The sequence below is a fragment of the Eumetopias jubatus genome, unplaced genomic scaffold (genome assembly GCF_037043125.1).
Source record: "Eumetopias jubatus isolate StellerSeaLion01/CBP00866 unplaced genomic scaffold, mEumJub1_p1.0 scaffold_3, whole genome shotgun sequence".
Classification (NCBI taxonomy): Eukaryota; Metazoa; Chordata; class Mammalia; order Carnivora; family Otariidae; genus Eumetopias; species Eumetopias jubatus.
The window spans coordinates 138,755,366-138,778,472 of record NW_028274809.1 but is presented as its reverse complement, the minus strand read 5'-3'; positions in this window follow the sequence as shown (position 1 = coordinate 138,778,472).

Genomic DNA, 23,107 nt, shown 5'->3' with positions numbered 1-23,107 from the left:
CTGAGGGCCGGAAGGATGGATTCCTGTTTAATAATATGCTTGATTCCTTCTACTCTTCTCCATCGCCACTGACTACCCTCAGTGAGCCGTGTCATCGCCCGGCGGGATTCCTGCAGCTCTTTTTAGAGGGGTCTTCCTGTGAGCCCGGCTGCCATCCTCCTAGCATTCTCCATGGAGAGTGTTCGTGAGAACATGGAAATCAGATCATGATCTCCAGTGCTTAAACATCCCCCAATGGCTTTCCCCTGTACTTGGAATAAACCGTAAACACCGTTCCCTGTGAGATCTGGCGCCTGCCAGGCTCTCTGACTTCATCTCTTGCCACCCCTCCCCTATTCTCCCACCCCGTGAGTCTCTCCTGTAGCACTTACACTATTTCTGATTATGTTTTTCTGTTTACTTGTCCAATCTTTCTTTTCCACTAGACTATCAGAATGCGATAATCCAAGGGTTCTAGCAACCCTGCAGGTGGACAGATAAGCCCACTGGCCCACTATGAATGTGTTCACGCATCACACTTCCCATGTTGGGCATCGTGTTGCACACATGCTGGCAAGAGATCCTATGATCTCATCTGGCTGGTTCCCTAAAACAGAGCTGCCTGGTCTAAGATCTGAAAAAAGGCAGGCCAAGATATTGATCCATGAAGTGACAGTGACTTTACGTGACCTGTTCTCCACTCTGTCTCCAGTGGTTAGCTTGGTGCCTGATGCTTAATAAATGTCCAATAAATCTATGCTCAGTGACTGAGTGAAGGGCAGGAATAGATGGCTCTAGAGCACTGTGTCCCAAAGTTTAAAAAGGATAATACTTACTCTGCACAAGGGGATAAGTTGAAGAGGCTGCTCATTGTGGAGGCAAACTGTCCAGAATCTTCTTATTTGCTTCAGGGACTTCATGGATCAATATCTTGGCCTGCCTTTTTTCAGATCTTAGACCAGGCAGCTCTGTTTTAGGGAATCAGCCAGATGAGATCGTAGGATCTCTTGCCAGCATGTGTCCAACATGATACCCAACATGAGAAGTGTGATGCGTGAACACATTCATAGTGGGCCAGTGGGCTTATCTGTCCACCTGCAGGGTTGCTAGAACCCTTGGATTATTGCATTCTGATAGGATTAGCCTGGGGTAGTGTGGTGAACTGAGGGGGTGCTGCCCTGCTGTGGAGACTGTGGTCTACAGACAGCCTCCAGCCACCAGGTCCTTCCGGAACTGCCTTGGCTGCAGAGCCACCTTCCAGAAGTTGCGCCCTTCTCTGGGCATCAGGCATTTGGTGACTGAGCAAGGTGGCGACAGGGCGGGGGGCGGGGTATGAAAGTCCCGCAGACTCAGGCAGGTCAGCTTTGACAGGCAGGCCTGCTGAGGCTGTTCCACAAGACCGTTCCCTCCGCCAGTCCTTTCCGGCCTTTCTCGGGCGTCGGTCCCTAATATACATCTTTTATTGCCACTGGTTGCACCTCACGGTCTGCAGCTTTTGAGTCCCTTGGCCGACGACCCACCCTGTGACAGGCAGCTTCACAAAGCACAGACTGACTGCAGGATTGGGGAAAGCTGAGGGGAAAGGCCTCAGAGGTAGTTTGGTGTTTTAGAAGGTGGGAGGGTGGGGAGTAAGCAGAGCTCCTGGGGCAGGGGAAAGTGACCTGGCAGAGAGAGGACTGGGTAGGAAAAGTCAAGGCAGAGCCAGTGGGTGGAGCACTTTAGAACCCATTATGAAGCATTTTGTGCTGGGTGCTAACTGGGAAGGTGAGAAGATTCAAAACGGCAGAGCACAGGGCTCTTGCAGCCATTTACCAGAAACAGCAGAGACCCTTTTCTCTGTCACTCACAGCTCTGTGGTCTGTGTGTGTCTTTTCAGTGGGCTCCCTGCTACTGCAAGTGGAAGACGGTGAGCTGTAAATCACACACGTGAGGAGGGTGGAGATTGCCTCTGAGGCAAAGGGTGAGCATGGGCAAGTGTTGGGGCCTACATCTATGTCTACGGGAGCCTCCTCTGCTTTAAAGGAGCCCTTCCAGGCTTATTTCGACTTAAAATCTGAATGTACCAGTTACTCTAGCTGTCCACTTCTGCCCCCCCCCCCCCCCCCGCCGCTCGCTCCTGAGCCCAGCTTCCTAGACAGTGACAAAGCACGGGTAGGCGCCGGCCACTCCATCAAAGGCATGCTTACACTTCAGGGATCTCCTATCTTTCAAAATTTTTAGTTGCTTGAGATAAAAGGTCAGAATCACCCGGTCCCCTGGACGGCCCCGAATGCATTTACCAACGGCATGCTGTCATTCAGGGTTAGGGACCTTTTCTTTCCATTTTCTCACCAGGCCTTGTAAAAAGGCTCAGTCCGCTGCGTTTTCATTTCAAAGATCAGAAAAGAAACGGCACTCTTGACATTCTCTTTAATTCTGCTAGAAGCTTATGAGAAAAGCCATCGGGGAGAAATAAATAAATACCGAGGCAACTTGATACCCCGTGTCTGAGGCAAACATCTAGGTTGTGACTTGTGATTCGGATCCCGACTCATTTTGACCCTGGTTTCTGACACATTGCGGCTTAATTTCTGTGGTCACAACATGAAACATCCACTTTATAATGGTCGATTATAGGTCCTTAAATTTTAGACTGGCTTCACAAAATGGCTGCGTCAATCAAAGCAGGCCGGCAGACATATTTTATTCAGCTTAAGTAGTTTAAAAAAAAATCCAGAGTGAATATTTTAGAATTCACAGAATTCACGAGTTCCAGCTTCTCTTGGGAACAGGAATCTCGGGCAACCCTGCCCTGGCTTTCCCACGCGGTGGTGGTGCTGCTTAGGTGAGGCTGCCTTCCCCCAGTGGGGCTACGCGTTCCTTTTCTGCTTCCGTCCCCACCACTACCTGTAATCTGCTTAGACTCTCAGGCAGGCTCATCATCACATGGGTCCTGTTGTTTTGCTTAGAGTAGAGCCAAGGCTCCTTGTCTCTAGCAAAAATTGGAAAACAAAAGATACACTACAAGGACAGATATTTCTCACACTTTGCCTACTCACTCACTGGCTTTATCTTTCTGGCCCCATAGAGAGAAGGGGCCTTTGCTCGAGGCTGTTTGGTGCTGTGTTTACACAGCTCAGCACTGAACGCTGCACCTACCATGGTGATTGGCACATAATAGGCACTCGGTGGGGGATTGGCACTCTGATACCTGTTCGGTGAATAAACGAAAGAGCAAAGCAAAGTATTAATAATATGCTATGTGCTTTGCCAAGTATACTTGCTGATTATGTGCGTATGTGTATTTAATGAAGAGGGGTAGAACTTTATATCAGAGGTCACCACAGGAACACAATCTTGGAGATTTAGATCTATGTAACCCCTTCCACATTGCACTGTAAGTGAGGGGCCAACTGATTTCCCTACAGTGATTTTTTGGGGGATCCCCGTTTTCATTCTGAGGGGTTGAGGCCAGGATCCCCAAACATTCTTAGTTTGAAATATATGAGGAAGACATATATGGCTGATCTCATGAAAAACGACAGCAACCTCTGGCTTCCAAGTGAGTGACCTAAAGAAAGGTTCCATGTTCTGGTTGTGGTTTTTTAGGTAAAGGGTTTAGTAGGGTCTCCCCACTGGTTTCCATGATGGGAGGGTGGTGCTGCTCCGGAGTTGTTCTTTGTCCCTCTCACTGGGGCCATGGCTCTACAGACTTGCTGCAGGGCTTCATGCTTTGGAAATCAAGTGCATACAAAGGGACTTGCAGTTGTGTGGGAACAAAGTCCTTGGGGCAGGAAAATGCGCAGCTGTGTGAGGATGAGAATGTTTGCTTTGCACAGCTCATGGGGCCCTATGTGATGGCTCTGGGCAAACAGGGGATGGAAAGAAATACTTGGACATGATTTGCCAGTTTGACCAGCACTGCTCTCCTCCCCTCACGCCTCCTCCTGGGTCCTCCTCTGCCCTCTGGACATCAGTACTACTCTGTTTCCAAGGGAGCAGCCCAAGGACCTCAGCTGACCCTTGGTCTCTCAGCACCAAATGGCAGTTCTTTGTCATCACCATCCTCCGCCTTTGCATTCTTAAAAGAAAGGAAGGGTCTGGCTTCTCTCACAAGGAAGGCAGTTGGAGGCCCAAACACCCCCTGGTCCCTGCACAGGGGCCCTAGAGGGGCCTTGGTTCCAGTGTTCAGCTCCGTGCCCGAGCCAGGGCTCCCTTGCCAGACCTCCCCTCCGCCCAGGGTCTGCGCACGCCCGCTGATGGACCCTTCCAGGTCCAGCCCTGCCAACCCCTCTGTGCTCCAGCAGTGGGGTGCAGCTTTGTAAACTGGCCACTCCCTGGTCAATGACTCAACACTGCTTCCCACAGAACCACTGCAGAGGATCAGCAGAGGACGGGGTCTATGTGGAAATGGAAAGGGAGAATTGAAGCAGGAATGAGCAGAAGGGCCTGGTGGTCAGGATCTGGGGCCAGGTTTCCTGGGCTCAAATCCAGCTTGGCCACTTACATGCGACTTCGAGTGAGTTTCTGAACTCTCCTGGGACCTAATTTCTTTATCTGTAAAACGAGGAGAGTAAGAGTGCCATTCTCCTGTGAGGATTCAATGAAGCAATACATGTATGCTTAAGTAGTGCCAGACACAAATGTGAGCTATGTTATTGCACACCTGCTCCTAACCAGCACTGAAGGTGTGTGTGAGCGCGTGTGTGGTGTGCGTGCCTTATTTAGTTTATGGCATGGGGAGAGAGAAAAGAGACTGCTTTCCGCTACCTGCTCCCTGGTAGCGACTGCAGGCTAGGGAGAGGTTGGGAGATTAGGGCCTGTCTGTCGTTCAGTCCAGGTCGTGGTGGCTGGGCCCTGGGGGAAAAGATGGCCACATGTCAGAAGCGCGCTCCCTTATCCTTGGGAGGCTCCCTTATCCTTGGGAAGACTGCCTGGCCCAAGGGAATTTTAGGGTGATGTCTTTCTTGGCCCGGACACAACCTCCTGCGTAATGGGTCAGCCCGTTTTCCGACTCTCAGCCCTGATCTCAGGAAGTTGTCATCCAGAAACAGGAGATAGCCTGGCTGAGGCAGTTCATTCAGCTTTCACACAGCTGTGATTCAGTGGGGCTTGGACTGAATCGGGGCCTTTCTCACTCTGACTTCCACTCGGTCATCTGCCCTTTTTGTCCCTGGGGGAGCCACAACCAAGGGTTCTCACTCCTCTTCCCCCTTGACGGTCTTAGAAGTGTTTGGAGGTAGCAGTCAGACCTTTCTCCAGGGCCCCGGGCTCGGATCTACAGCTACCTTCCCGGCATCTCTGCTTGGACGTCCACAAGACCTCTCAGGCTCGCTGTGCCCAAACTTCGATGCTGCTCTTCCTCCCTGGGTTTGTCAGCTGCTGACAGCCCTTGGGAGTCATGCCCTCCCTCCTCCTCACCTTGCAGCCCAGCCACCAGGAAGTCAGGCTGGCTCCTCCTTCAAAGGATCTCCCACTTCCCAGCCGCCCCCCGCCCCCCGCCCCAGTCCAGACACCACCCCATCTTGCCTCAACGGTTGCAGCGCTCTGCTAGTGGCTGATTCTCCACAGGTAGCCTGCTGTTAAAACCGAGGTCCCATCACCTCACCCGTCCGCGCAAAACCCTGCGATGGCTCGCATCTTGCATTGAAAGGCAAAGCCCTTTCAGGCCTGTAGGTCCTTCCCGCCTGGCCCCCATCACCTCTCTCATCTGCTTCCTCCTGCCCTCTCCCTCCTTCCACTCCTGCCACCCTGAAATGCATTTAAAAATTACTATAGGAAAATAAAATCCATTCTGTGGAGCTCCGTTGCTATTTCTGGGATTACAGGGTGTCTAACAGAGAGAGGACAGTAAGAATTATTTGCAATCATGACCGTGCAGCCTGCAAGACCTGGGAACAATGTGGCGTAGTTATGACCGGTTATGTTCATGGCTCAGTACTTACGATGTCAGGGAGTGAACCGAGTCCAAGTTAAGAGATCTTTCAATAATAGCAGCTGAAAGAAAAACGTTTTCTGGTTAGCTCTTAGTTACCCAGAAAATTAGCCAGAGAAAACCTCATTCCCTAAGAAGACTAGGAAATGGATCTTTTCCCTATGCTAATATGGAATGGTTTACTTTTGTGGTACGGTGCATTATCTTCATTAACCTTCCTTGGTCAGTAGCTCTCCTTGAATGTTGTCCTTAGGAAATCATACCTAAGGAGCCCTCACTTACAGAACCTCCCTTTCCATTTCTCCCCTCATCCCCATCTCTAAATGGTTTGACCAGTCTGAGCACTGATGCTCCCTGGGCACTGCAGAGAGCTCACAGGGATGCTGCAGTAGATTTTTTTTTTGAAGAAAACAGGAATTACTCGACATCTGTTCGGTATTGTATGAAAACCTAATTTTTGATTATGCTGTCTTCCTGTAATGATGGCATATTTTCCAAAGCTGGGTTTTTGACAGTTGTTGAGATAAAAAGCAAGTACCATGCAAAAAAATTAGTATGGAGTAGAAAATGAGGGTGGCCATGTGCAATCAGATTCCAAGATCGGAGAAGTCACGCAATGCCCACTGGGCACACACGTTCTGTTAGAGAGTCATTGTGGCTATTCAAGAATGAAATAAAAGCATTATTTTTTTCTTTCACTTTCTACAGTAAGTTGTGACATAATCTGTGACACAGAGATGCAACACAATATCTATTAAGTTATTTGGATATAACTAATAAATGAAAACCGTACAGACTTCTTTTGGCATAGGGGGGCACCATGAAAAATTCACTGAGACACTAAGGGTGTCATGAACTGAGAAAGTTTGGGAAGGTCTTGTATAATTCACATATTGGCTCAGATGGAGAAATTTGGAGTCTTCCTTGATTCCTCCTTTCTTCGTCCTCCCAAATCTACTAACCAATCCTTAAGTCTTCTCGGCGCTATCTTCCAAAAAATGTCCCGAATCCACTCTTCTGTCTGCTACAGCTGTGCCCATCCTTGTCTGGCCCACCGTCTTCTACAGCCACTTCTGTGCTTTGGCTCTGGCTCTCCGGTAATCCATTCTTCAGAGGCAATCTTTTGTTTTTTATTTTTTTTTATTTATTTATTTATTTTTTTTTAAAGATTTTATTTATTTATTTGACAGAGACAGCGAGAGCAGGAACACAAGCAGGGGGAGTGGGAGAGGGAGAAGCAGGCTTCCCACAGAGCAGGGAGCCCGATGTGGGACTCGATCTCAGGACCCTGAGACCATGACCTGAGCCGAAGGCAGACGCTTAACGACTGAGCCACCCAGGCGCCCTTTTGTTTTTTATTTTTGTTAAGATTTATTTATTTATGTTAGAGAGTGTGTGCTGCATGTGCGCGAGCAAGCACTCATGGGGGAGGGGCAGAGAGAGAGAGAGAGGGAGAGAGGGAACCCCAAGCAGACTCCCCGCTGAGTGCGGAGCCTGATGTGGGGCTTTATCTCATGACCCTGAGATCATGACCTGAGCTGAAGTCAAGAGTCGGACTTTTAACTGACTGAGTCACCCAGGTGCGCCTCTTATCATGTTTTATTTTCTTCATAACATTTGTATCATGTTCATTGATCTATATATTGGAGAATAGACACTTTGCTCCCTTTTATCTGCCACTATATTCCTGCCACCTAGAATAATGCCTGGCACATAGGAGGAGGTTAATAAATGTTGGTTGAAATGAATAAATGAATGATTATTTCATGTAGTGGTAACTTTGGATCATTCACTGATGGCTCCTAATGGAGGAGATCCAGAATTTGTGTCCAGAGGGAGGAAGTCAGTAATTTCATTTATTGATATATATGTATGTAAATATACATTTATATACAAAATATGTTTTACAAACCAGGTAATCTAATCAAGGGTTTCCTATATTCTTTGGAAAGAGACAACTGATTGCTATCCTATATGAATTCCATTTTTCTTAGCAATACTGGTAGTTTATCATAAGTTTATATGGAATTGGCTAGTTAATGAGCAACTCCATCATTTCATTTGTTATTTTTCATAACAGGCAAGCTCCTCCTACCCTTTTTCTTTCCTTTTTTTCAAATTAGGAAAATGAGATAAAGATGTAAAAAGGAACATTTCTACAACAACAGCATTTTTAAAAAATTTTTGAGGGAGAGAGAGCGAAGCAAAAGCACACAAGCCGGGGGGGGGGAGGGGCAGAGGGAGAGAGAGAAATAGGCTCCCTGCTGAGCAAGGGGCCCGATGCGGGACTCGGTCCTAGGACTCGATCCCAGGACCCCGGGATCATGACCTGAGCTGAAGGCAGACCCTAACCAACTAAACCACCCAGGCGCCCTCTATAATGACAGCATTAAACAAAACGGGAATGCCACGATCCAGCCTAAACCCACCGATGTGTTTTCTTAGACAATACCAAATCCAGAAGGGTGCACAGTGCAGAGGCAGCAGGATCAGGTGTGGAATTATTCAACATCTCTGGCAAACAGCAGTGGGGATTAAACAGAGATTTCGTTAATGAGATTAATTCTGAAATACTAAGAGCAGTTTGGCATATCCCCCAAGACACAAAGCATTTGTATCTATACAAGATTAAAGGAGCTTTCACCCAAAGCAATTTTATTTTTCAACATCAAAGCGACGCTTCGGAGGGGTTGCTTGAAGGAGGCACACTGCAACAAACGTGGGGAGTGCCAAAGCTTCTTTTTATAGAAGACAGTTTGCTTAGCCAGGAATTGTATCTGTGGTTTTCACTACCCAGGACATGACAGAGCATTGTTCTTTGAATCACAGGATTATGGAGAAAGGGAGACCAGGGGTTAGGAATCAGGTGGACAAACATCCCAGACAGGTGGTTACCCAATGATAACCTTGGATTTCCAGGGATGGGAGCTCAGTGCTTCCCGAGGCAGACTGTTGAACAGCTCTTATAAATAACAAATAATGGAGATGATGCTGGTAATAATGATAAGAAAGATCACAGCCACCATTTCTATGTGCGAGACAGTGTATTTAGCACGTAACAAATTACCCAGACTTCTGTTAAATTTTCCTGCCTTGGGCTTTCAACCAGCCTTCCCAGGTCTGCTTTCTGGAGCTACAGCAGATTTGCTCTATGGCAAGCTACAAATATTCGAAGGTAGCTCTTATGTACTGTACCTTTTGTTTTGTTGAGGTTTGTTGTTGTTGTTTGTTTTGTTTTGCTAAACTTAAGTTTATTTTTTGAACCTGATAACAAGTATTTATGTGGATCAGTATTAAATTTCATCTTGCTGACTCTGCCTCACCCTTCCAGGCTGCTCAAATATTTGTGAATCTGATTCTATCACTCAGTGTATTAACCAGACCTTACAAAATGTGCTACTGAAAATGATAAGCTTCCAAGGATCCCTCCTATTCCTTTTCCCTTTCTTGCCACAAACAATTATTGACTTTCTATGTGCCAGATACTGTCAGGCATTGGGGCTGCAAGATTGCATAAGGCACATCTATAGACCTCAAGATCTTGCTGAAGCAGGGAAACAAAAATAAATTAAAATACAGTATAGTATGATTATGTCATGAATGAAAACAGAGGAGGAGAATGTCAACATAAGCTGGAGGAGTATCTATAAGGGGAGAGAATAGGGAGCTAGGAGAAGGCCAGCACTATGCCTGGCTTCTAGGGTGTGGGGCCCGTGAGGGAAACAGGCAGTCCCCACTTAATTAAAAGCAAGCCAAAGGATATTCTGGGGTTGGGAGGGCAGGAGGTAGGCTTTAGCCACCATAAAGACGTGGAAAGAGAATTTTGTGTAGAGGGAGAAGGTTAGGGGAGCTTATTTATGAAAGGGGCTATGCTATTACTGCTCAGTGATCTAGCCCCTTCTCTCTCCTACCTGCCTGACCAGTGCGGCTCCTCCCTTCCCCCTGGTGGCCCTCCCTACAAAAATCAAGTTCAGCTGGCTTGGCAAGTGGGTTTAAGTTTTCACATGGTGGACTGGAAAAGCAGGGAGCATTCTAGATTTCAATGAGAGACCAGGGAGAGACAACATGAGAGAGGAAGAGGGTCATTTGTGACTTGAAAATGCCGTTAGTCCCTGGAAAAGCTGGTAAGACCAAGAGCAAAGGGACTTTTTGTTATGATTGTTTGTGGGGTTCTTCCAAGCATAATTTACCCAGTCATTTAGAATGTAAATATGAAGACCGGAATCCTCAGGAATCCAGGCAGAATGGCTTGTCTGCTCATGTTGCAGAGCCCAGGATGGTGCTGGGAGCCTGCAAACTCCCAGGTGTTAGGAATTTTGCAGGACAGAGAACAGGTGACCTTGGTAGACCCATTATCCCATGCTGGCTCCACGGCCTGTTCAAAGAGGGATACCTCTGAGGGAGTGGGCACCCCTCCCACCCTGGAAAGAAACCTGAGCAGCCAAGAGACTATGAGGTCCGGGAATTAGTGGGTTCTGGGCCATTGTTAGGTGCTGAATCTCTCCCCCCGTGCCTCCTGGAATCCCTGCAACTCTGTAGAAAGTTGGTGGCACAGATGGATTTGGTTAGGGCTGAGGAGCTCCACCTGTTGTCAGTTCAGAAAACTATAGCCTGGGTGAAGAGTGCTGATAGTGTTTATTGCCTTGGAGACAGTGTCTGTGAACACGGTTTGGTGTAGCTCCCCAGGCACCGAGTGCAAGGCTGTAGCCGCACACACAGATCTGAGCTCCAAAAGCAAGGCTTGAAGCTGGGAACCAACACAGAGCTGAAGTTTATCACAACCACTGGTGCAAACAGGACTGGGGGACTTCAGTGGATTTGGAGCTGAGAAGGAAGTTCAGGACCTGGGGTGTGCTGCTTAAGCATCGCTTTCTTCTAAAAAGGTAAAGGCATCAATCAAAAAGGGCAAGATCTTTGGAGTTGGGCGGGATTAAGTACCAAAAACGAAAAAAAATCTTTGTTATTAAGCCAGTACTCCCTAGTTTTGGTGGGACGGGAGGAACAGAGGCAGATGCTTGTAGACTAAGAGATTGTGAACCACACCACCTGGAGTGAAGAGGCCAGGTAAACCCTTAAGGTCCCAGGAGAAGGCTAGCAATTGCTTGGTGAGGACTCATGGCTGCCAAGGCCTGACTTAACCGCGTATTTCAGGCCAACTACAATAGCAGAGAAGGGGAGACAGGGCTTCACCTGTCTTATGGTGCAAGAGAAGCCTTTGACTTTGGTAGATAGTTGTGTGTTCCCTCCAAGAAGATAACGAAGAGAGATTTGGTTTTAGAACAGTCTGGCTTATTCAGAACATTCCCTGCAGGGCTCATGCATTTCCTGTCAATCCTTGAGGTGCCTAGTGGGACGCCCTGTTGACAGTGTTACATTACTGAACAGGAAGAGTCAACTTGGGAGGAGGCCAGGGGTTTGGCCAGTCACGGAGTGCCTCTGAAGTCCGAGGGCGCACCGCCAGCATCACGGAGCTGGGACTGAGGGCTCAGTCTACTGACCTGGGCGTCCCCCTGGGCCATGCTTCTGTCTCCTCTTGGTTTTGTACTTCAGTATATTCATAGTCCCACGTTCTTTTCTGGAGGACGCGGTACACGTTTCCGCCAACTCTTCCAGAGCGGGATTTCTTTTTTGGGGTCCTAGCCGGCTTTTGAATTTCCTAAAGCACGTTCGAGTCTGTTCATCCTCCAAAACCCAACTCCAAATCACCTCCTCTGTGAAGACACGACAACTCCCCTGGAAGGAGTGTCCTCCCCGCCCGCCCCCCCAGGTCTCTCATGCTCTTTCCTTCCCGCACTGTTGGCGTTTATGTGCAGGTCTGCCTCAGCCACGGGGGTCGGCAGCCTCGCACAACTCCTGGCATGTGGCAGGATTTCCACAGAAGTCCATGGGATGGATAGACGGCCCATAGGAAGAAAAAGCACACGGGAGCCTGGCGGCACATCCAGTTTGTCGTTTGCAGCCAAGAGATGGGCTGTCGGTGGGCTCAGACAGCAGAGCCGCCGCTGTGGGAGAGAATGGAGTGGGTCACAGGACCTTGGGTGTGGCTGGGGTGCTGCCAGCAGAGGCTCGGAAACTCTGGCTGGAGCCCGCAGAGAAGCCTCATTTCCATGAAGGAACCGGGCATTCCCCAGGGCGCTGCAAATGCAAGCCCTTTTGTTGCCGCGGTTATTGTCCTTATTGTCCTCCGTAGCTGTTTCCAACCTCTCTAACTTGGCAGGATTCTTGGCTGAAGGCAGCTGCCTTCCCTCTTGGGCGAACAACTGGTTGGCCTGCTTTGCTGAGTGCCATGGTGCCATGCCCAGGCTGACCTGGATCCACATTTAAACATGCCAGGGGACGGGCACAGAAGTCAAAAAAGTCTTTTGACCTCCCTTAGACCACTCAGTGCAATTTTTAGCAGTATTGACACCCCAGTGTACTCATTAAAACGTGATTTCCTAAGGCCCTTTTGATAAATAGAATTTCAAATGTATTCAGGTTTGAACTTTCAAGGAGGGTGGGCTTGAGCAGACACTTGGCACAGGACACCTGTGGGACACCTGCTACTGGCCGCGCCTCACCATCTCCTTGGAAGGTTAGGACCACTGTTTCTCTCCCATTTTAGAGGTGGGGGAACACAGGGAAACCGAGTGATTTGCTTTGGGTCACAGGACCCGGTTTGTGGGCAAGGCTGGAATTTTCCATCTGGGGAATTCTTTTTTTGCTTAGTTGTCCGGGCTATGGAGGCCGAAAAGGAAGAAGTCATAACCATCTACACCCACAGTTTTTCCTTAAGCCCAGAGCCAGAGGCTCCCTGGAGTGGAAGGCGCCCAGTCCTCCTCCGTTTGTAGGAGTATCGGGAGCCAACACCGCCCTTCACAGAGGGTGGAGCGGAGCGGGGAACAGAAAGGCCAACAGTGAGGGGCAGAGAAAGGGGAGAGAAACAAAGAAGGCTGCGTGTGGATGCTTCTTTGTTTCCCGCACTCCCCACACCGCTCCCCGCTCCCTGCGGCCCGGCGGGGGCTGGCGGAGGGAGTCGGGTTCCCTACACACCCGGCGGCTAACGTGGATGCCTTACCCAAGCCAGACAGCCGCGCAGATCCAGCGCAAAGGTCCCGGGCCGCCCGCGTTTGTTTTAGCTCCTCGTTACCATGGAAACGGTGCCCCCACGTCTGCCGGCGCCCCCCGGGGTGGGGGGGGGGGCTCGGTTCCCAGCCTCCGCGCCCTCTCCGCTTCCCTCCTGCAGCCTCTCTGGTCCCCGGGGAAGTGCTCAGGCCACGCGGCAGGGGCTGGCCAGAAAGTTGGGTTCATTATTTGCGCCGGGGCCCTCTGCGTCAGGTGTCCCCCAGATGGAACCTGTGGATCGCAGCCCGCTAGCGTTCGCAGGAGGCTGGCGCCCGCCCTACAGCCAATCCACCCTGGGCTCCTGAGCAGAGGAGGGCCGGCCAGCACTGGGTGGAGTTTTCTTTTGTTGTGTTATTTATTTAATGGTATGGAATTTTTATAGCTCTGTTTTCCTAGGGGCTAGCTTTCCGGAATGCTGGGGCCCAGGGCTGGGCTTGGTGGGCGGCTGCTTAGATGGAAGGGAGGGCGGCCTGTGGCTCCCAGAGGGGACAGCCTTGAACTCAGTCTGGTCTGCCTATGGGCTACAGCGTGGGTTGGGGGGGAGGTCAGAGGGGAGCGTGTATTCCCACGAGGCACCCTGAGTAGCTTCACCTGGGCTGGTTCCCGGGACAAAGACCCCTAAGCAGCCTGGAGGACAGGAGCCCCTCTGCTCTCTCTCGGGTACTTTTGGGGGGTCCAGGGAGGCTGGCCACTACCCGGGGAGGACAGAAGAGGAAACCAGTGAAGTTCACATGTTCTGGCCCCTCTGAGTGGATTTGCGGGAAGTGGCAGAGTGGCCCAGTGGGGCAAGGAGGCCTGGTCAGTTGTCACAGACAGTTCAGAAGAAAAGGTCCTGGATCTTTGAAATTTTAGTGATTTTTCTGTGATTTCTTTTCCCATTCTAAATATTCACGTTTGCGCCTAAATTTATAATTTTAAATTCTTTTTCTCAAAGAGGGTTCCTCATATTGTGTAAGTTCGGGTATCCGGCAAACCCTGAAGAATCATGAGTACCCGGTTTGTAGCAGCAGTGTTGTGGGGTTCTTCACATTGTCTCTCAGGGGCCTCTGTCAGGCTTTGGTAAGGGGGTGGGAATGACAGAAAAGGGGATTCCAGTGTGAAGGGCGTGGGACACAGAGAAAGTTGGAGAAAAGTTGGAGAAAAGCAGAGGAGAGGCCAAGTCCATACCAGTATTATGGGGTGACAGCAGGAGCCTCAGGGAGTCGGAGAAACAGGAAGACAGAGGACGCAGCCAGGTGTCCAAAGGGCTCTTTGGATCTTCGGTTCCTAAGGATCTCTTGAAGCACAAAGGAAGAATTTGAGGCTAGGTTATTACAACAGTGTTTGGTGAGGGGGGACTGGTCAAAGACTACTTTGAGAGCTATACCTCTCAGTTATTCTCAGGACCAGTGCCAAAGGCTGGCTTAGGGGAACATTTGTAGCCCCCTATAATGTCCACCTAGCTTACCTGAATCTAAGTAAAGAGCGTACTTAGTTTTCACACACAGCTTCAAGGCAGTTTCCTAGCCCACTACTCCTAATGGTCTGTGGCCCCTCAGGTCCTGTCCCCCAGAAATTTCAGTGTCCATTCTCCCATCTGGTGACTATAATCTCTTTGTCATGGTAAGGCCTTCCACAAGATGGCGCTCACAGGTTTTTTAATTTTTTAATGTTGACTGATTCATTGCTTTGTCAGTATCTTATGAATGCCTACTATGTGCTGGCATTGTTCCAGGAGGTGTTGGGCATACAGACTGGACAAGACAAACTAAGTATCTCGTTTCAAGGAATTTAAAAAGGCTGTGATTTTTATACTTTCAGAGGTAAAATCCAACTGTGATATAGGTTTCCCATTTATGTTGCTGATACGTACTTTTGAAAGTTCTGCTACATTTCTGACAGTTGCGCAATTCCCCCCCCCCCCCTCCAGACTACTATGGCCCGGAGGGATTATAGACACTTTTATTATCTGGCTGGGGAAAGGATTAACTGATATCTGTCTGTGTAAGCCACTGTCCGAGATCCATCCTTTTGCCAGGAAAACCCTACATCTTAACTTGGACAATTCCAAATTGTTGCTAAGCACCAGCTTATCATTCTGAGGTCTCAGCTTGGGATTTGTCTGCCCATTTGAGTAAATTCACAGTTCTTTTTTTAAAGAAAATTTTGGGTAGGTCTTTCAGGTATTCTGGTGACCTGCCTCCAAGTAAGAATGAGATGGGCTTTGATCTGTGTGAGAATTTACCAGACTCTTTTTCTGCTTTTCATAGCAAAATGTCAACCCTGCCACCTAACCATCTACCCTGGAGAATAAGTACAATTAGCTCACTCTTGCCAAAGGCAAATCTGAAACATAGTTGAGAGAAAACGGATAGGTCCGTATAACTTCCCATTTCTCCAGCTTCAGGAAGCTCTATCCTTGTTCTAAGTTAAATTCCCAAAGGCAACATGTTTTAGGACATTTACTATACTAATTTGGCTGTTTCCAGAGATACCTTCACTTAGCTATAATTGAAGAGTGTGACCTTGATTTTTATCTTAGACTGAAAGAAAATGGTCATAAGACAAATATTTCTGTATTTTGGCAAAAAATAATTGTTAAAGACCTTGCTCACTTTACCATTCCATATATTTTATGTGAGGATTCGTGAGGACCCCAGACTCATACCTGACCACCTGCCTGACTTGACATTTCTACTTGGGGTGTCCAGCAGGCGTATCTTATTTAACAGACCCCGAATCAAACTCCTGATCTTCCTCTACCATCTGCTCTCGCCTCAGTCATCTCTGTAAACAGCAACTCCACTGCTCACGCCAAGCATCTTAGAAACATCTTGGCCTTTCTCTCTCCCTCTCTCTCACCTCACATGTAACCAGTTATCAAATTCTGTTGCCTTTACCTTTAAGACACACCCAGAATCTGGTCACTTCTCACTACCTTTTCTTGTCTGGAAAATTCCACAGACTCTTTCACTGGTCTCTATACTTCTGCGTGTTGTTCCTCTACATCTATACTTGACATAGCATCCAGAATGATCCTTTAAAATATGTCAGGTCATGACCCTTCTCTGCTCAAAATCATCCCATGACTTTCTGCTTATTGGAAGGAAAAACCCCAGATCTCCACTTCCGGTCCCCCCAACCCCTTCTTATCTCTGACTTGATGTAATCATAATCGGCTCCTGATTCACCTCATGGGAGCCACACTGGTCTCATGTGCTCCCATCTCAAGGCCTCTGTCTGGAAGACTCCTCCCCAGATAGTCACATGATCTCTCCCTCATACCCTCATGTCTCTCCTCGGATGTTACCTTCTGGGGGCGGGGGTTCCTTACCACCCTATTAAAACTGCAGACCCCTCTCTGAGCTCTCTTTATTCTCTGTTCTGGTTTCATTTTTCTCTATAGCACTTACTACTGTCTGATGTACTATATATTTTACTTATTGTCTGTCTTGCTCTACTGAAATAGAAGTTCACCAAGGGCAGAAGTTTTTATCTGTTTGCTTTGTTTTATTCACTTCTGTATCTCACCACCTAGAACACTGCCTGGGACAGAGTAAGTACTCAATAGATATTTATTGAATGAATGATTAAATTCTACGAGAATTAGTGTCAGAAGAAAAAGCATTTTTTTTTTTTTTTTTTGTCAAAGTTGTACTTCCTTAGGCGATGTGATTGATGTTATACATTGTAATTTACTTTTTGGTTTTACTACTGGGAAGCTCAAAGTCAAATATAGAAGGAATTACAAGTACTGTTTCCCCCACGGTCTCTAACATAGTAACCTCCCCCTCTGTATGTTTTTCATTGCCTTCACTTTTAACTTTTATTTGAACAACTTTGTGCATATCTATGCCTTCAGGTAGTGTTCATGGAACTTTAGGCTTCCACGAGATATTTGCCAAGTGAATGCACCGTATACTGTTTTAATCCTTTTTGGAAATAAGTGGGATATGAATAATAAATTATTCATGATGTGTGGTATGACTGAAAAGTAATGAGCTAGAGAGAAATAGATGATGTGGAGGAGAAGACAGGAGAGGAGAGGAGGAGAGGCCTTGCCCCCCGGGGGTTGCCCCCCTCCCTCCCCCGGCCGGGGCCAGCGCATGATGGGTCGTCCATGCCGGGATCCTCTGTCAGTGAGAGGGGAGAGATGAATAATTTTGCCAGGACAACAGGCATGAACTGGGACAGTCTGGGCAAACGAGGACAAATGGCCACTTTAGCAATGGTTAATATTTATTAAATAGTAAATATTTAATTTAGGTTCAAGTTCAGAAAAGTGAGCATCAGGAAAGTTGATTCCTTTGTCAGGATCCACCAAAGCCACTGACAGTGTCACAGGCACCGAATGAAGACATGTTCCTGTATGTTAGGAAAGAGTTAAATAAGCAGGTTGACTCTCTCTCTCTCTCTTTTTTTTTTTTTTTTTAAGATTTTACTCATTTGAGACACAGATACAGAAAGAGAGAGAGAGCATGAGCAGGGGGAGAGGCAGAGGGAGAGCAGGGCTCCGATCCCAGGACTCTGGGATCATGACCTGAGCCGAAGGCAGACGCCTAACCATCTGAGCCACCCAGGCGCCCCAAGCAGGTTGACTTGTGTTGCTACTTCTCAACATGGGCTTTGGCAGAGAGGTTTGAAACCCTGGAGAGTGGGAAGGAGTGACTCCATTAGGATCAAGGGGGACCAACCAGACAATACCAAATAGGGTACCTTCCAGGAGCCCAGAGAAATCCTGCTGCTGTTCACTTACCCTTGAAGCAGGGACAGAGGTGAACGGGGCTATCTCGTGCCGGTGGGGGGTCCCCTGCCTTCTGTCCCTTCCTCATCCCCAAAGCTGGGATTTCTGTCCTCTCCAGCTCCCAAGATCACCTATTCAAAGGCCAGTTGCTTAGGTTGTTGGTGGCAATAAGAGCTCCTAGAGCCTAAATGAAGTTTTTTGGAAATAACATCTACTCCTTTCTAGCATCTGCCGTGGAGCCACGTGAAGGCAGGCTGCTCATATGTTTTTCACAAACCCATGCCGGTGGTTTTTCTTTACCTTCAGTTGTTCCATGTGACCGCAAACAGACTCATGGAGAATCCATTTTAACAGATATTACAATTTGACAGAGCACTTCACAGTTGCCAAGGACAGCTGTCCTTTATAAAACCAGGCACCACCTTTATCCCCTTTTAGAATCCAGGCACCACAGGCTTTGTTTTAACCCCCATCAGGGTCTTCACTCATTACCGGGTTCCAGCCATCACATCCTGTTTAGTGGTAGGTAGTTGTTCTCGATTCTTACTCTCATTTGGATTTCTACTTTCTCATTCTAAGAGTAACTGGCCTGACAGTTGAAACTCGGAGGACTTTTTTTTTTTTTTTCTAAAGGACAGTAGGGGTGCAAAAATATTTTGAAAATCCTGCTTCTTCATGTACAATTGGCATTTCCTTTCCTGGAGGTGATGTTTCCCTTGTACTTTCTCTACCTGAAGACTGCAAGAACATCCTCCAGGTTCAATGGCTCTGTTCTGCATTTTTGTATGTATTCTAGCCATACAAATCAGACCCCAGGGGAACAGAGGTCAGGGAAAGATCTCCAGGCCTGGAAATACAGGAAGAACAGACGAATCAGCACATGGCTAACTTGGCTCTACTGTACAGAGCCCTTAACCACATTTGAGGGTGTCACAAGAGAGAAGTCATTGCTGAAGAATAGCTAAAAACGGGGAAAAAAGGAAAAGAAAAAGAAATTAAACACCACGTGAGAGTCTCTCACTAGGGCCTATATTTGGTTGTATAGCAGGTTTAATTGTACTGTAGATGGTGGCCCATTTGGAAGATTTTTCTTCTTCTTGTGTTATATCCCGCGAGGAAACTTCAAACCTCTTAATCAACTAGAAGGTAAAGAGGTGTGTTCTAAACTCCTTTACCTTCTTTCTAGCAGGGTGACCAGCTAAGTTGGGTGTGCCTCTGCAGGGAGCCAACAACATGTGTTCTTGGTAGGTTGTGGGGACAGGGCCTCAGTCAAATACCCTACTGTGGGTGTCGGTGACCCAGAGCCCCTTGACTAGGACAGAGAGATGTCAACTTCAAGAACACTAGTTCTCTGTTAACATACTCATGGGGGGCTAAGCTTGGCCATTGTCCCAGCCCACCAGCTATCTGCCGCCACCCAGGTTGGACGAAGCCCCTTCTAAGATACAGATGACACCATGGTTGCCAAGGAAAATCCTGAGCTCCCCCACTGCTGGGTAGCGGTTGGCAGTAAGACTTCCTCATGGTTCTTCCTGGATCTCTTTGGAAAAACCTCCCTGGAAACTGCTAGGAGAAGCCTCTTCTTGCTGCACCTGTCTGCTGTAGGGCTTCTGGTTCTCAACAGTGATTTGGGGTGGGAGCAGACCTCATACCATCTGCATTAGCAGCACAACTGATGTAACTGCATCCAGAGATTGAGAGAAATTTGTGAAGATTTCCTCCCCTGGCAAAGCAGAGAAAACAAAATATTGTTGTTTAGGGATCAAAAATATTTATATTTGAAAGCAGAGCTTTGCTATAGGAAAGGACAGAGGTGGGCTTCCTGTAAAAACGTATTCTCATTTTTGATCTGGAGTCAAGGGGATCTTTAGATGTAAAGATCATATCTTTATATTTTATGCTATCCTTGGATATAAGGTCTGTTGAGCCTAAAGCAGAGCTCTGTTAAATTGAGGACAGGTCCACGGCTGGGTGCACGCATGGATCTGAGGTTCAGTCTTCTCGAGGTAGGGGTAAATGGAAGGCCCAGTGGAACCCAGCTGCTCCATTTGTCGATGTGCACACTTGGTTCACCTGGATGGGTAGTGAGCCATAGGTAAAACAAAGAGTCTTTGAATTATTATCTCAATGTGCAAACAGTTTTTATAACCTGTTTTAGGGGATGATGAACTCATCAAGGTGAGAAATTTGCCTGCTTTGAGAGAGCCGGGCTGTGATTGGGTACTGTGTTCCAGTGATTTATAGTCCCTTTTAATGCAGTTGGGATTGGGAGCGAAGGTCAGAGTGGGTCTTTTAGCAGATGTATGAGAGTGGATTTTAGATATAAATTATGCAACACTTGAAGTTCAACACAGATACAAATTGAGCAGCTCCTTCATGGTGTTTGGGGAGTTGTGACCGATTTGTGGTCTGCTTATGAATGGGAGTGGGTCACCCTTCAGTTACGAAAGTATTTTTCACATTAGGATACCCATAATTAATTAGGGGTTCATGTGGCGAGGTCATGAAGGGAAATGCTTGGTGTTTTGACCCCCTAAATCCGTGTTCCTGCCCACAAGGCCTCGATGATAGTTTTCTTTCATAGTTCAAAAAGGAATTATGAGATCTTGTCTCCTAGTACAGCAGGAAACATTTTCATGGCGCCATTAAATCGGAGCTTGTTCAGGTTGCTGCTAGGAAGCTGATTTTTCATAAGACAATTCATACAGAATATTTTATCTCAGTCCAAGATTTAACTTTGAGACTCCTCGATGTGATTTTACTTTCTAAATATTTTGGATAGAATTGGTTTACTTTTCCATTAGAGGGTAAAAAAGAGTTTTAAACAACTCAGACATAGTCTAACTAATCAGGTAAGGAGAAAGTTGAAGCTATTCAGCAGCCAGAAATAATTTACCTCCCAATTTAACTAATCCATGTCCCCTTCTGATGGTAGCATGCGTGCCTGAAGCTTTGCTTTGAGTCGTTTCTGAAATACTCAAGGAAGCCCCAGGAGCCAAGCTTGTTATTTTTGCATGAAGTATTTGATGCTAAACTTATATACTCTCAGTGTTCCTGAAATGTGAAATGTTGTACTTCAGTGTCCTAGAGTGGGTGGATATACAGAAGGGCACAATTATCTAGTAACACGGACTTTTGTGATTTTTTGGAGTCCACTACGGAGGTTTGTAAGTTCAGCGGGATCTAAAGCTTTTAAAATCAAAATGGTGTCTTCCATGTGGTTGTCCATGTTGTCTTTCAGGAAATGTGGCAGGACGTTTTTCCTCCCCATCAGAGATTTTTCTGTTTCTTCTCTCTAGCCCACTCCGTACCCTGGCGCTCTCCTTTTCTTGTCTCTTTGTTCCTCTTACTGACTTCACAACTCTTTTGAGCACTTTATCCTATCTCTTCTACACAGTAGACATGGGCCACCTACTTACACATATTCCATCTCAACTTTGCTGAACTGCTAAAAGAACACCAGACCCTGTTTGCCTCTAAATTGCTGTTCCAAATCACAATCCGGTTTTCTGCTACTTTTAGCCAAAGGCCTTCCTCACTCAATCAGAAGGAAGGTACCTAAAAGTGACGAAGATCAGTTGTCAAAAACCAACAGCAAATATTAGTATGAATAATGAAGCACAAAACAATTTACATTAAAATCAAGCCAGGGAGTGCCTGGGTGGCTCAGTTGTTGGGTGTCTGCCTTCGGCTCAGGTCATGATCCCAGGATCCTTGGATCAAGCCCCACATCAGGCTCCGTGCTCTGTGGGAAGCCTGCTTCTCCCTCTCCCACTCCCCCTGCTTGTGTTCTCTCTCTTTGTCAAATAAATAAATAAAATCTTAAAAAAAAAAAATCAAGCCAGAATTGCACATAGATGTCTCCTCCTGCCATTATTATTCAACAATTTTCTTGAAGGCTCTAGGGAATGCCATAAGGCCAATTAAAAAACAAAAAACACAAGACAAAAACAGTAAAACTAATGCAACAAATGAAGTCCTGAAAATTCAACTGTACAGAGTTGTATTTTTGTATTTTGTACAGTGTGGAGTTGGCTTTCTATGTGTTAATCCATGAGATGAGTTGTACAGCCAGCTGGGAATTTGGGGGTGAAGCTGTGCTCTCTGAATAAATGATTTCCTAGTTGTAGTTTGGTGCTACTTGATAGCCTGTAAGTGTTTCCGATTAAATATCTGAGGGCTGGACTTGCCAGGATATTGGCAATTATCCAGAAATTTCTCAGCTATTTGGTTCCTGTTTCACTGGGTAAATTGGTCCAAGAGCATAATGGGGATGCGGGTACCCACCATATCCTCCCTCATCCCAGACAAAAAGTTATCTTCCTCCCATTTGAGTTCGATTGGTTATTGTCTTATGGCAGAATTTACATTATTACGGACTATAGTATTGTTATTTTTATAATCAATATAAGCAATGAGAAAAAAGATAAAACTTTTTTTGCATATGATGTGACTATTTTCTCCAAAAATCTTCCAGAATAGAGAATTTGTTAAAGTGTTTGGATACCAATTAAACACACAAAATCAATAACTCTTCTCCATTTTAGCAACACTCAGGTAAAGCCTAAAAATGTCATTAACACTGGTTACAAAATTTGTAACATGACAATGAAAAAAACATAAGATATAAAGTATAAGAAAAAAATATTACTTGAACAAATGAAAAGTCACACTATATTCTTGGAAGGGAAGACATGATTATTCTAAAAATGTCAATTCCCCCAAATTAACATAAATATAATGCAATTTCAGTCAGAAACCCAGCAGTGTTATGTTTATGTGCTTGCTTGGTTTAAAATTGGATAATGTGATCCTAAAATTTATTTGAAGAATAGTTGTATCTGAGGTTGCTAAAAAATATGAAAACAATAGTGAGATGGTCTTTTCCATACCAGATTTCGGAACACACTCTAAAGCCACTGTAATAAAGCCAACCTCATATGATGACAAAGAGAAAGTGACATAGAGTCGAGAATCAGAATGGATTCCACTCAGTGAAGAGCTTGATTTATTTAATCAAAGATATTGGCCCAACTAGTTCTCCGTCTGGAAAAAAATTAAGTTGGTACCTTAGCTCCTATTATAGTCTAGAATAAAATTCTGAATGGATTAAAAAGTTAATATAAAAAGAGAACAATAAAGGGGCGCCTGGGTGGCTCAGTCAGTTAAGCATCCGACTCCTGATTTTGGCTCAGTTCATGATCTGAGGGTTGTGAGATCAAGCTTTGCACTGAGCTCTGGGCTGAGTGTGGAGGCTGCTTAAGATTTTCTCTCCCTCTCTGCCCCTCCCCGCTGCTTGCGTGTGCATGCCCTCCCTTTCTCTCTCTCTCTCTCTCTCTCTCTCAAAAAAAAAAAAAAGAGAACAGTAAAAATTAAAAAAAAAATAC